Source organism: Miscanthus floridulus, chromosome 3, assembly GCF_019320115.1.
Source record: "Miscanthus floridulus cultivar M001 chromosome 3, ASM1932011v1, whole genome shotgun sequence".
In the NCBI taxonomy this organism is placed as follows: domain Eukaryota; kingdom Viridiplantae; phylum Streptophyta; class Magnoliopsida; order Poales; family Poaceae; genus Miscanthus; species Miscanthus floridulus.
In genome coordinates this window covers 16,495,317-16,510,512 of record NC_089582.1, presented here as the reverse complement: position 1 = coordinate 16,510,512, position 15,196 = coordinate 16,495,317, and the positions used below count along the sequence as shown (strand labels likewise).

The 15,196-nt window shown below is 47.9% G+C and overlaps 1 pseudogene; it reads left to right on the top strand.

Moving 5' to 3' along the window:
- The first annotated feature begins 7,792 nt into the window (after positions 1–7,792).
- LOC136543254 (uncharacterized) lies at positions 7,793–12,022 on the top strand (annotated as a pseudogene).
- The last annotated feature ends 3,174 nt before the right edge of the window (positions 12,023–15,196 follow it).

Below are 15,196 nucleotides of genomic sequence, written 5' to 3'. Positions count from 1 at the left end.
TTGTCCTTGGATCAAACCGAGTTAAATATCTTTGGCAAATGTTCTAGATTGGACCAAATTTGGGAAAATGATCCTCACCCCATTGATTGACATTGATAATCTCAATCTATCTACATTTTAAGCCTTTGTGGTCATTGATGACAAAGGGGGAGAAATAGTGTACAAAGATAGTGAAAAGATAACAAAGGGGGAGAAATTGAGAATTTGACATAGGAGGAGAGATATGACAAAGGAAGGGGATCAATTAAAATTTTAAGCACACAAATAGGGGGAGCAAGCTCATGAACTTGTATGGTGCATTTGAATGTACATTTCATATATTTGCTTGCATGGCACAAGTTTTAAATTTCAATATCCATGCTTGTGTGGTGTATGCTAGTTGTAGGCTTGAATGATGAAATGAAAAACTAGCATGCATAGGTTATCTAGTGTTTTTATTTCCAAGTGGTATCGAGCTAACCATGATGCTAAGGATGAACTTAAAGGTGCAACTCCGATTGGTATCATGCTTCAAAGGTCCATCTCTTATACCTTAGCATCATTTGGTAGACATTGTCTCCTATATTTCCTATCTAAGCATATGTGCAAGCTACAATCCAAACTTTTAGCACATATGTAGGGGGAGCAATTGTTACCATATGGGATTCATGAAACTTGTCCATATCCTTTTACACATGGTAAATATGCTTGGACAAGCAACATGGATTCAAATGAATTTCAATTCATATCTTTGTCAAAGGGTTGTCATCAATTACCAAAAAGGGGGAGATTGAAAGCTCTAGTTTGGTTTTGGTGAATTGATGAAACCCTAAGTGCTAACCTAGTTTATCAAAGTGATTATGAAATAGGTGGCAGATTCCAAGTGGTGAAGCAAATGAAGATCATGACATGATGATGGTGATGCCATGGTGATGATCAAGTGCTTGGACTTGGAAAAGAAGAAAGAGAAAAACAAAAAGCTCAAGGCAAAGGTGAAATTGATATGAGCTTTTTGGTTTAGTGATCGAGACATTTAGCGAGTGTGATCATATTTAGGATCGATAGCCATACTATTAAGAGGGTGAAACTCATATCGAAATGCGGTTATCAAAGTGCCACTAGATGCTCTAACTCATTGCATGTGCATTTTGGATCTAGTGGAAAGCTAACACCCTTGAAAATGTTTGTGAAAATATGCTAACACACGTGCACAAGGTGATACACTTGGTGGTTGGCACATTTGACCAAGGGTGGAGGAGTTGGTGAAGTGAAGGAGGTGTTAGTCACTGAAAAACAGTGACCAGACGTCGGTCACGTGGTGACCGGACTCAGGAAGCAGCGTCCGGTCAGTAGTGGATCAGTGGTGGGGTCTCGGTCTTGATGATCGGACTCTGGAGGCATTGTTGATCGGACATAGCGAAGGTGAGTCCGGTCACTGCTGACGTATGATGATGATGGTACCTTTGGAGAAGGCACGAAGGGACAGAGAAGACCGGACGCTACAGTGAGTCTGGTCTTGGTGGACTGGACGCGTCCGGTCATAAAAAATCAGCTCTGGAACCTTACTGGAAATGATCAGACTCTAGTGATGGAGCGTCTGGTCACTTTGAGCAGCATGTCTGGTCACAACTTAACACATGGCATGAAGCTAACTAGCCATTGAGATCGCGTGGATGAGGTTAAACCATGGGGCCACATGGCGCGCATCGCGTGACCGGACGCTGAGTGGCGTGCGTCCGGTCGCCCTAACCTGCGCATCCGATCAGGGCGCAGTGGGATGCTCTATGAGCCCAACGGCTCTATTCGTTGGGGCTCTATTTAAAGGTGTGTGGCCAGCTCTAGCTTATACTCTTGGCCATTTGCATTGACATAGCAACCTTGTGAGCTTAGCCAAAGCCCTCCCACTCATCTCCATCATTGATTCATCATCTTTGTGAGATTGGGAGAGAATCCAAGTGCATTGCTTGAGTGTTTACATCTAGAGGCACTTGGTGTTCATGTTTCGCTGCAGGATTCGCTTGTTACTCTTGGTGGTTGCCGCCACCTAGACGGCTTGGAGCAGCGAGGATCGTGGAGCGGAGGTTGGTGATTGTCTCCGGCTCCAATCTTGATGATTGTGAGGGGTTCTTGACCATTCCACGACGGAGAGCCAAAATGTACTCTAGTAAATTGCTCGTGGCTTGTGTGATCCTCATCTTGTGTTGGTTGTGCGGCACCCTATTGAGGGTTTGGCGTGTGATGCCAATTAGCGCATGAACCTCCAAGTGAGTGAATCGCCACAACGAGGACTAGCTTGCCAGCAAGCAAGTGAACATCGGTAAAAATTCATTGTGTCATCATTTGATTCTGAGGTGATTGATCTTCATTGGTATTCATTCTTGTGATTGATTGGTTCATTCCTCGATTCGGCGGTATAACCATCTTGCTCTCTCTCTCTCTTTACATTACCGCAAACTAATTGTCAAGCTCTTTAGTGTAGCTAGTTGTGAGAGCTTGTTAGGTTGGTTAGTGTGGCTCTTTAGTTAGCCTTTGAGAGCATACTAACTTAGTGTAGTGACATAGCCATTGTGTGGATAAAGACTATAGAAACTAGAATTGTGGGAGGTGGCTTGCAATTTTTAGTAGGCTAGCGCAACACTGGCTTCGCCTCATATTTGTCTAACTGGTTTGCTAAGTGTTGTTGTAGAAATTTTTAATAGGCTATTCACCCCCTCTAGCCATTAGGACCTTTCAGGAGGCGATTGACGAGGACGACGAGGAAGATGCGATTGAAGATGTGTACGACGTTGCCACTAGGGAGGACACACAACTACAGAGAGCCCCGCTTCAGAGAGACATGGTAAGATACTCGAATGTTACAATTTGTTATCCATTTGGCATTTAGTAAGTGTACTAAAACTGTCCAACCGAGTTTTTGTACCTAGGCCACACAATTGTTAAGGTTGTCCAACGAAGCAGCGCTTCGAGTTCACGAGTCTAGAGGGCAGGGGCCAGGCGTTCTCTAGGCTTTTGTGGAGGTAAACATAAACCTGTCTGTTCTGAAAATATTTCTTTATTCTAAATGCGCTTGGGAAATGCACTAACTTTAACGTCTGTTCATGCAGAAGGTGAAGTTGAGCTGCAAGAAGCTAGCTCAGAAGTTGAGCTGCATGGACACTCCGTGGGTGGAACCCAAGTACCCGGCGTGGTCTGGTGTCATGGCTTCTGCCTCTTTGAGGACACCAGCTGGCTCTTCTGAGCCGGTGACAGGTGCCACTTCCACTGTGCATACACCACCACACTATAGCGCTGGGAAGGGCCCTGCAGACGAGGAGGACGATGACGACGCCCCGGGCTTCCGCATACAGCACCGCCAGTTGGACCCTTGGCAGTAGGACGAGATCGGCATGTCTCAGCTAGGTGGTGCCCCGCTTGGTACCCAAGGAGGCTCACAGGTAGTAACAAAGGTATTTTTTAAATACGTAGCCTGTATGAACTAACAATCATAAAGATTATAACTAATCTTGCTTATCTTATACTTGCAAGGTACGAGCCGTACGCACCGCCATTGCGACCGCACCGACGTTGGCTACACTCCCAATGTGTTGCCTACAAATCCGAAGATACAGAGGCGTCCGAGGGATCCTTACACTCCTGGGATGTAGGTTGTAGGTAAGCATTGTTCCATGTTTTTTTCAAGTATCCTCAATTGCAAAACTTAGATTTGTCCATACTAACCGTTGTGACAATAATGTCTTGCCTGCAGATGCTCAAGATCTTGAAGGATCATGTCAGCAAGACGTCCATCCTTGATGACTTTGTGTTATTTTGGACTTCATGTAGACCTCCATACATATTTTGTGCACTTGGTTGACTTATTTGGTTATGTCGAACTTATGTCGAACGAATATTGTCGTGTCAAACTTATATGGCCCTGAACATAATTTAGTGTTATGTGGCAACTTGTGAACTTGTGCACGCACTCCATTTATTTGCTTCAAATTCGTTTCAATGTGTCGCGCCAGCACTTGTAGTTGTTTGGTGGGGCAAACGATGCAATAGTTTCGGTGAGAGCAATGCCCAAAATGGCATAATCGAATGATTGTTTAGCCACAGAATGAATCATGCCACAGAATGAACCGAAGAACTGAGAACGTTTTCAATCCCGACAGCAGCTCCCGCTAAAGCAATTGTAGCAGCTCCAGCACATATTGATTTAGCTCCCTCTTGGATGCTGCTGGTCGGCTTCTGTCCGCTGGAAACAACGTCCAGGAGGCGCAGCAGCCTGCCGCGCTGTTGACAATGGCACGTCAGCCTGCCACACCATGGGCGATGGCGTGTCAAGGTGCCGCGCCGTGGGCGATGGCGCGGCGGAACCTGGGCAAGCTTTTTCGCAGCGTGGGCGTTGGCTGCTGCCAGCAAGCCTGCCATGCCGAGCTGCCATCGGGTGCCTGCTGCCAGCAAGCCTGCCATGCCGAGCGGCCATCGGGACAAGTGCATTTTTTATTTTGTAATTCCTAGAAAATCTAGGAAGGGGTTTCCGTTGGTGATTCAAGGTAAATATTTTTGGTGCTACACATAAATTCCAGAGAGCTTGACTTGGACCTACGGGTCATTATTCCGTATTGATTTTTTGTATGCCGACCATGTTCGACATAATTCGGCTCGATTTGGTTCGTTTTAGAAATTCTCAACGCATTCGCTATTATTAAAAAAAAACTTGGATGGATCGGAGGGTGACAAACGGATGGGATCACTTAAGATCGAACATGGGTAATCCGAGTACATGGAAACAGTGTTTGATACATGGGTACAATCAATATTTTCCTAAACGGTAAACGGTCTTTACACGGTCGCCCTTCATTTAGCGTTTAGGCTATTTACACGGTGTTTAAACGAAGTTAAACGGTTTTGTACTATTTAAAAAAAATACATATAATTATATATGTGCATGTAAAAAATCAAGTATTCTAGCATTTATACATATTTATCCGAGTAAAAATCAATTATTTTGGTATGTATATATATTTATGCATGTGAAAAGAACCAAATATAGATATTTATGCATGTAACATATCAAGTGTACACATTTATAAATATAATAAACTTAAGTATACAAATTTATCCATACAAAACTGAACTAGATTTACCTTGTGTTCGCCTAAACAGCCGTTTAAACAACTGTTTAGCCCATTTAATGTTGTTTATCTCTATTCCGTTTATGCCGTTTCTACCGTTTTTCCTGTTTTTTGACCATTTAAACGATCAACCATTTAATTTCTGTTTACCCCCTAAACAAAACAGTTTACCACCGTTTACCGTTTACTAGTCGTTAGGTGGACACTGGGTACAATACATCAATAGTTCAAATGAAACACAAGACAACACAATAAAAGTTCTAGTACATAACTACATTAATCATTAATAAAGCATGGAACTAACCGATGGCGCAATCAGAAATCCTCAGTCAGAAACATACTGAGTAAGCAACTCGTCGTCCGAGTACCAATCCTCTACCACAACCTTGTTGCTGTGGCTAGGGTCACCTGCATTGCCCTAATCTACCTGTCGCCTGTAGTAAGCGGCATCGGCTTCATCTGCAGCCTGAGACAAGAACGCGTTCTCTTCCTCCTCGTTCATATGGCTAGGCTCACCTGCATTGCCCTGATTCACCTGTCGCCTGTAGTAAGCGGCCTCCGCTTCATCTGCAGCCTCTACGGCTTGAGAGAAGAACGCTTCCTCATCGTCCTCTACCTGCAAACCCGCCTCTGCTAGAGCCATGAGCTCGCTCAGTCTGTCAGTGTCGTCCTCATCCTTCTCCACCTATAAGCCTGTCTCCGCTAGAGCGATGAGATCGCTCAACCTGTCAGTGTCGTCCTCCTCATTGTCCAACACAATCGGACATAGAACGCTACGACCGGCTCAGGTTATGTGCTCATGTAACTTGTTTTCCACATAACTTGCACGTGCCACCTCTGCGGCATGGTCCCCACTGCATCCAATCCCTTCATGTATAAAATGCAACAAGTTACCAACGCAATTATAGTACATTTAAAAGCATGCAACGAAAATAACAAGGCTTCCAATGACTCACTTGCACACAATGCAGCAACATAGTCGTTCAAGACCTGCATCTGTACTGTTTCCTCCTCCATTGCAGCCTTCCTTGCCCTATCCTCCTCTAATGCCAACCGTCTCTCTAACCCCATTTGTCAAGCTTGACATCGATCGGGTTACGAATACCGCTCTTTCTAGCAAACTCACGCATGTCCTTCTTCCGCTTTTTAACGAACAAGTCGACGTAGTCAGATCCATATCCCGTCTTCTGTGCAATTACTTGCCTCCCCTTCAAATCATCCAAAAACCGAGCCTGACCATCATAAGATTCCCACTTGCATTTCCTAGTGCTCTGTTTAAACGAAAAATGAGATCATAATTCTTAAAAAAAGCAAGAAAACACAATTTCAGGTTTTCAACAACAATAACCAATCTCATCGTAGTCAACCATATGGCCGCAATAATGGCCTATTCCAAGCTCCGAAGGGACTAGGCCGTAGTTGGATTTAACACCACATTCGCACATGACAGGTGGTGCTTTGAAAATTACCCTTTCTTTCTTCTTTTCCTTTTTCTTTTCCTTTGCCGGCTCCGGCCATTGATTCTTAGGACCATAGAGCCACTCCTTAAAATGACACTTCGAAAATACAAACACCTAAAAGAGGTGACATTAGTACATGAACATCTATAGCAAAACATTTCAACAGATACACTGTCCACTTACTTCATGCTTGTTTGGACACACAAACTCCAACGTATTCTTAGGGTTTATCACAGCTCGATCTCCGCAATTGCACAGAGGAGGTTCCTCGAGTCATCTAACTGCGGATAAGTGCTTCTCCTTAGCCATCATTGGAGGGGTTAGGGGGAGGTGGAACCCACTGCTCGAAGTTCTCACATGAATGTCGCCCTCTCCACCAATCGTCGAAAAGGAAGTACCTTAGGTCAAACTTGTCTGCACCGTCGATCCACTGAAAGAAAAAGCACATCTCATGGCCTACACAACATAATTCGAACAAAATATTAGTAACCTACTAACAAAAAAGAGGTAAAAAAAGGTACGAGAATAATGACTTACATTAAAACGACTGCATGTGTAGAAGCAATGCGCCGCTGTGTCCGGATGTCTCGATTGAAACACATCGGTCAGAAAACCACAGTCACAGTTAGGGATAGGGAGGTCAAGAGGGACGGGGGCATCTTTGCTGGACGCGTCGGGGTACAATTCTATAGAACGACCCCGTTTTCGCCACAACTGCTCCCGAAATATGTCTTCCATCTAATAAAACGGTTCAAATTAAACATCAATCTAAACAACGCAAATTAATGTAAAATATAACCATTTGCATTGCAACTCAAATAATATAACCAACACTTATAGAAACAAAAATATACATGGTAAACATACTTCTAACTAAATAATTAACCTTAACATTGAGAAAATCAAACTAATATCTTCCTCCAAACCCTAGCCCATAGTTCTCAAATATAATTTTCCTCCTAACCCTAACTCCCATTCATAATATGTCAATCCACCATTCAAACGACAATAAAAATGGCATCATTACCGTGAACGAGGCTGAGGAGGGAGGTAGGCGGGCAGGGAATGGAAGGGAAGGGAGGGAGGGAGGCGGCAACGGAGGGCCGGGCGCCGGCAGCCCTTGGGAGCGGCTGGAGGGGGCGGCGCGGTAGACCTCCACCACGTTAGCAACTAAGGCAGATAGAGGGAGGGCGGCTCGCGTCATGATATGTACCTAGGCCTGCCGCACCGTGCGGCATGGCGCGGCAAAGTGTGCCACGTCAGCCGGTCAACGCCACGGTCTTCGCTCCCACCGCGCCACCATGCATGGCACGGCCATGGCAATAGACGCGGCCAAAAGTGTTAGATTTCAAAAAAAATAAAAGTGTCAGATTAAAATTAGTTTAAAAAAAGTGTTAAATATAAAAAAATCGCTGTGCGTGCTGACCAGCAGTCCAGGCGCAGACAGTCTGCTCTTTAGACGGCGGACAGTCCGCCGCTGCTGCGTTCACATAGATCAGAAGCTTTTCTTCCCATTCGTGTTTGGAGATTTTGCCTGCAAACAGTCCGGGGCTGAGTCCGCGACTGCAGTTTGTTTTGCGAGCAGAGAAGTTCTGTTTCGTTCAAGTGGACTGCAGATAGTCCGGACATCTTTCCCAGGCAGTCCGCGGCCCTGATTCTTACTGTTTTGATGGCTGCTCTTTCATTCTTGCTCCGAATTGTGTTCTGTCTTTTGTGTTAGCTTTCTACCGTTCCGAGTGTTTTTTCTAGATACTCTCGTTACTAGTTGGCTTGGGTATTTAGTTTGGGAACTCACTTGTGCTTGGCGGTGATTTTGGGATAGCGGCAGAAAATATTTCGAGAGGAATTTTACGGCTCCCATTCACCCCTATCTGATCCGTTTTCGGTCCTTCAACTGGTACAGGAGCCGGTTAAGGATCATTCCACCTTAATCGGTCCGTGATCCACGAAGGCGACATGGAGCGCGGTTCCGGCAAACCGCGGCACTTCGATGGAACAAACTACCCCTACTAGAAGATCCGCATGTCTGCGCATCTTCAGGGCATTGATTGGCAAGTTTGGGAGATTTGTGAGGATTCTAACTACGAGGTGCTTGCTGCTCGTGTCGGTCAGGAGCAGATTGACCAACACAATGCAAATAGCAAGGCTCGTAGTGTTCTCTTTTCGAGTCTTTCCTTTTCTGAGTTTGAGAGTCTCTGATTGTACCACTGCTCGAGAGATCTGAGTGAGGCTTCAGAGCTATCACGAGGGAACCGCACAGGTCAAAACCAGACTCTTTGAGACGTACAAGTGTGAGTATGAGAACTTCTCTCAGTTGGATTGAGAGTCTATCGATTCTATGTTTTCTTGTTTCCAGTCGATTGTGAACAAGATGTGGACAAACAAGCCGCAGCTACCTTATGATGATCATGAGAGGGCTCTCAAGTTACTATATGCCCTAGATCGGAAGCTTTGGGATGTGAAGGTGTCCGCTATCGTTGAGTCCGCTAACTACGACACCCTCACCGTTGATGAGCTTTTTAGCAAGCTCAAGTCCACCGAGATTGATTACCAGACCCAAGCCAAAATCAAGAATCCCTCTGCACCGACTATGGCTTTGGTCTCAGGTAATAGTTCAAGTTCTTCAGCTAACCCTTCACATATCTCCTTTGCCTTGTCTTCTTTGGTGTCTGTTACAGAGGAGCAGATGGAGGCACATGGGGATGACGAGCTGGCACTGGTCATCAACCGGTTCTCACGATTTCACAACAACCGCATGAACCACCGGCGTGGTGGTGATCCAAAGGAGGGTTGCTATGGCTATGGAGACCCCGACCACTTCGTCGCCCACTGCCCCAAGAAGAACAAGCACTCCTCTGACAAGTACGACGCCATCAAGCGCAAGGACAAGCGCGAGTACTCCTCCAGCAAGCATAAGTCGAAGGGAGGATTCGACAAGGAGGCGCTCAAGCAGAAGTACCTCAAGAAGGCCAAGGCCTAGCAGCGCGCTTTCCTCGTCTACCCTAGTGACCTCGACAACGACTCCGATGACGGCCACACTTCTTCTCCGTCGAGCGGCGACGAGTCCGAGAGGAAGCGCAAGGACAAGCTGACCAAACTCTGCTTCTTCACCGACTCTACCCATGGAGGTTTCTGTACCATGTCTGTTGATTCCGAGGTGAAGGCTAGCAAGGACGAGGTTTTTGTCGGTGACAACATTTCTGAGGTAACCCCTTCCATCGACAATCTTGTTGGTGAGCTTGATATCATGAACGACACCTTGATGAGCCAAGATAGGCTGCTAAAGCGTGCTGCCTGTGAGAGGAAAGAATATAAGGACAAACTAGAAATTGCGCTAAAGGAGCTTGAGGAAGCTAAGAAGCACGCTGTAGCAGTCTCTGACGAGGTTGAGTGCGATGAGGATGCTGTTCACATGTCCAGTCTTATTTCCTTGCAATCCAAGTATGTTGCTTTGCTTGATGAGAACGATGAGTTGAAGTCTAGGTCTGGCTTCTTGGGTGCATGCAAGTCCTGCTCGGGCTTGCAATCTAAGCTAGCAGAGAAGGTTGCTAGGATCTCTTTACTTGAGAAGGCCAGTTCAGATAGCACTGCTGCTAAGTGTGTATGTTGTGAGGGTTTGAAGCTAGAGATTGATTCCTGCAGGCACGACAAGATGAGAATCAAGGAAGAAAACACATACCTTCGATCTATCTTGAGTTGGGTGTCCTGCAGTGAGGCACAGTTGGGCATGATGATGAGCTAGTTCAGGCGGGGAACTGGTGCATCGGGTGTAGGCTTTGCTTTAGGTGGGAAGGGTGAAAATATCTATGGCAAGGTTGGTGAGTATAGTGGTTTGAACCCAAGTGAGAAACCTTCTACTACTCCCAAGTTGATCAAAATCACTCCACCTAAGCCCACTGAGCCCACTGTCAAAGATGGAGTGTTTGAAGAACCTCCAAAAGCTCCACCTCAGAAACAAGTCTGGGTTCCAAAACCGAACTATCTCAAGAACCCACTTGACACTCTATCAAACATCTCTGAGGATCCCCTTCCTAAAGCCAAACAGCCACCAAGAGTGAACCATACCCATAAGAGAGTGAACCAACAACCACCCAAGAGAGAGGGGAGGTATCACTGTGACTATTGCTATAGGGATGGTCACCTTGCTGAGTTCTGCTTTAGGAGGAAGAGAGATGAGCGACGAAAGTACGAGTTGAACAACTGGAACATGTACCGCCTGCCCCATGGCGTACATGTGCCGCCTATTCAGAGGTGCAGTGCTAGGCCTAGTGGTGCAATGCCTCAAGGTGCTAGGCCTCAGGTTATGAGACCATGCAGTGGTTGTGTCCAGCATGGTTCAGGTCGTGATCAATATGACTTTGGACCTCGCGGCAGTGGCTTTCAGTCCTATAGCTCTAGCGGACCACGTTTTCCCCCACGTGGTGATCGCTTCCCTCAAATGGGACATGGCATGTTTGGTGTTTTTCCAAACACTTTTCTAGGGTAAATGAGCCAACCCTGGTATCCTTCATAGTTTACTAACCCAAGTGTTGTGCCATTTGCTCATCCTACACCTTTCTATTGATGCAGGACGGAGGCCTAGAGAACACGTTGCTCATTGATTCCGGCTGTTCGCGCCACATGACCGAAAGTTCAAAATGGTTCTCCAGCCTTGACCCCGTGCAATGTAAGGAGTACATCACATTCGGGGATAATAGCAAAGGTAAGGTGCTTTCTCGTGGGACCATTTGGGTCAACGAGAGTTTTGTCTTGAAGGATATTGCTTTGGCTTCGAATTTGCATTTCAATTTGCTTTCAGTTTCGCAACTCCTTCAGAATGGCTTTGAAGTGCGCTTTAAGATTGGCTTGTCTCGAGTTCTTGATTCTCAGGGAAATCTTGTTTGCTAGATTGTCCCTTTTGGCCGTGTCTTTCGAGCTGATTTTTCTCACTCCTTTGGCTCTTTTCGATGTTTGGTGGCCAGATCCTCCTCTGAGCTTTGGAAGTGGCATAGGAGACTGGGTCACTTGAGCTTTGACTTATTGGCTAGGTTGAGCTCACTCGACTTAATCCGAGGATTGTCCAAGTTGAAATTTGAGAAGGATTTGGTCTGTCACCCTTGTCGACATGGGAAGACGGTTGCCGCTTCTCACCCACCTGTGAACCAAGTCATGACCAGGGAACTCGGCAAGCTACTTCACATGGACACAGTTGGTCTAGCTCGGGTTCGGTCAGATGGTGGGAAGTGGTACGTTCTAGTGATCGTGGACGATTTTTCTCGCTACTCTTGGGTGTTTTTCATGGAGAGTAAGGATGAGGCTTTTTCACATGCTCGAGATTTGATTTTTCGGTTGCAAAATAAGTTCCCTAAGAATGCCATGAGAGCGATTCGCAGTGACAATGGCAAAGAATTCAAGAATACTCATTTTGAAACCTTTTATGCTTCTTTGGGCCTCGAGCATCAATTTTCCTCTCCTTATATCCCCTAGCAATATGGCGTTGTTAAGTGCAAGAATCGGACCCTTGTTGAGATGGCTAGGACGATGCTCGATGAGCACAGGACTCCTAGGAGATATTGGGCTGAGGCGATCAACACAGCTTGCCATGTCTCCAATCGCATTTTTCTACGAGCTTTCATGAAGAAGACTTCTTATGAGCTGCGATTCGGACGACCACCCAAGGTAAGTCACTTTAGGGTGTTTGGGTGCAAATGTTTCATCCTGAAACAAGGTAATTTGGACAAGTTCGAGTCCAGGTCTTCCGACGGTATTTTTCTTGGTTATGCATCTCACTCTCATGCATATCATGTTCTTAACCTTGAAACTAACCGAGTTGTAGAGACCTGTGAGGTCACATTCGATGAAACCATGCCTTGTTCCACTTCTATCTTTGATTGTGCAGGTGATCATGAGATTCGTGAGAGTATCTTTGTGGTGGAGGAGCAAGAAGATGCCGATTGGGGTGATCTCGAGCTGACTCCACCGGCTGCCCCTCGCAAGCCTGCGACGTCTACTTCAGCTCACGGCCCCGATCCTTCTTCTTCCACTACTTGGGGTCCGTTCGAGCAACTTCCTTAGCCTGCACAGACTACACCTGAGGAGGCCCCAACTGCTGTTGAGGGGGAGGCGACCTCTTCAAGGGAGGCACCACGACACATTCAGCGTTGCCACCCACCTCAGACCATGATTGGCGACATCAACCAGCGAGTCACGCGGTTCATGTCATATCACATCTCACACCTCTAGCATCGGGTCCTCCAAGACTTCGCATGTGGCGTGCGTTGCATCCGGGTATGTTGAGAGCAACAATGGATCGATCTCAAAGAGGCCCCGTATATGGCATGTCTCGCTGGTCGGCTCACCGTCACCTTTCCAGGTAGCACTGTCGGTGGTGACAATAGTGGAGGCCGTTGCCACGGAGGTGCCGTCCTCGGTCGGCCGTCGCCGGCATCTTCGACGTCTTCAATGTCGACGCCCTCCACCGCCGTGCCCAGCTGCACTCGGCACAGCTCCAACCGAGCCTGGCGTGTCGCCCTGAATGCGTGAGGGGTCGCGGTGACCCTGGGCAAAGCATCGAGGTAGGGTGCCCAAGTCATCAGGAATGACGGTCCTTGCCGAACCCGCCGCCCACAACAGCTTGCAGTCACATGCACCTGGCTGCTCTGCTTGTAGTCCCTAGCGAGGTGGCGGAAGCCATGGCAGCGCACTCAACGCCGGTGCAACCGGCAAGTTGCTACCTAGTGCGAGTAGCAAAGGCAGTTGAAACATCTGTCACGGAGCTCGGGTGGGATCCTTTCGAGTCTGCGGCAGCTGCTTTGCGCCACGGCGATGCTCATCCGAGTCGGCCACAGGTCGCGCCTCCTGCCGAGCGAGGATCTCCCACCACCCATCAACGTTGGGGACAGAGACCCATCGTCAAGAAGACGTGACACGAGGGCCAAGGCGCTGGTGGGCGGGGATGCGGCCATCCACTGGCCGAGCAGGCATGCCGCACATGCACCAGCTAGGGGCGTGGTCGGCTGCGTTTCCGACGCCTTCACCCATTCCTCTGCCATCCTCCGTCCGCTCTGCAGTAGACCAGACCCTCAGATGAGCGAGGCTAGGCGCACACGGGGATGCAATGGGCAGTTTCGCCGGTCGACGAACAACATCTAGGTAGGTCGCTGCGGAGCGGTCATCGTCAGAATCCTCAAGACCGGCATCGTCCGCGCACCGATGACGCTTAGAGCGCCCTCCCAAGGAGTCGCTCAGGAAGAATGGGGCCGTGGCTGGAGAGAGGGAGCTGACCGCAGGTGCCACAACGGCCTCTAGGGAGCCCACGGGCCCAAAAGGTCCGGTCTCGGACCCGGACAATGCGGATTCGAGCAGATCGATGGTGGTTAGGGACCTGCCACCACCAGCACTCCGTTCATCGGCAGTCATCGTCGACGGCAAAGGCCAAGGCCCAGCGACCTTAGGTGCCATCCTGCCGCCAGCCCTAGCTCCGGCGGTGAGTAGCCGGCCTGGCGCGTCATCAGCCCGTCGCCTCTGCAGGCACCGACGTCAGGGCCACGCTACGGGGGAGGGGGCTGCGGTGGGGGAAGGAGGGATGGGAGGGGAGGGGAGGTGGAGGTGGCCACTGTGGCCGGAGTACCAGCCGCCGCGGCCGGCGGCGGCGGTGGCACCCTTGACGGGGAGGAGGCGCGGCCAGCCCTAGATGCAGCACTCACGCACTGCAGCAAGGAGTCCATGGTGGAGGCCGTGCCGCGCTCGCGTGCTCATCCGAGCACGATTGAGGAGGGGAGGGGGAAGTGGATGTAGAGAGGGGAGGGGAGGAGGAGGTGGAGGGCGGGGGAGGTGATCTGAGGGCGCCGGCGCCGGGGAGGCCAGGGGCTCCTAGGGGTTGGGAGCGCATGGGGTGCAAGGCTCCTTGACTTGTACGGAGTGTTGTGGAGTTCGCTCATCAGAGCAAAAATTGGAGTTACTCTATACTCATACAAGAAATAAATAAAAAAGCTCCCTATTCCTTCCATCTCTCGTGTTTAATATTGTGCTTGTGTTCTTGATCGATATAACGATTTCTCAACATGCCTCTGGATAATGCTTAAGGTTGCTGAAAATTTGGACAGAACACAAGGATTAGGTCATTAGCTAGTCAAAATGCGGGGGAGCTTATCTAAAACTGAAACCCAGGTCAAACTGAAACCGAAATTACAGATTTTGTGAGTTATTTACTTTGGCTCATTTTATTTAGTTTCAGCCAGTTTTTGCTCACCCTTAGCAACAATGGAATTGGTTATGAAGTTGAAGACTACGTATACCATATAATCTTTATAAAAAACAAGACGTATATACCAGAGTAATTAAGTCTGTAACAAGTCCACGCTCAGGGACAATTGGCACCCCATTTTTTACAAGGTCAGTATATTTCATAGATGAACTGGAACCGGAACCGGAACTCTGGAAGGTTAATTATCATCCACATGTTTACATTCAAGTCTCGGTTGCCGTGTTGGCTGTGTGGTTATTCCGTCCTATCCTCCACTCCAGGTTCAGAATGAGACTGCAAGTCAGAGACGTGGAACGACCGGCAGGTACAGAAATTTCCACACGATGACAAGACCATCTAAAATTGACAGCCCAGACCAAGCCAAATCCACAACGCGCATTTGTTCGTTAGACTGA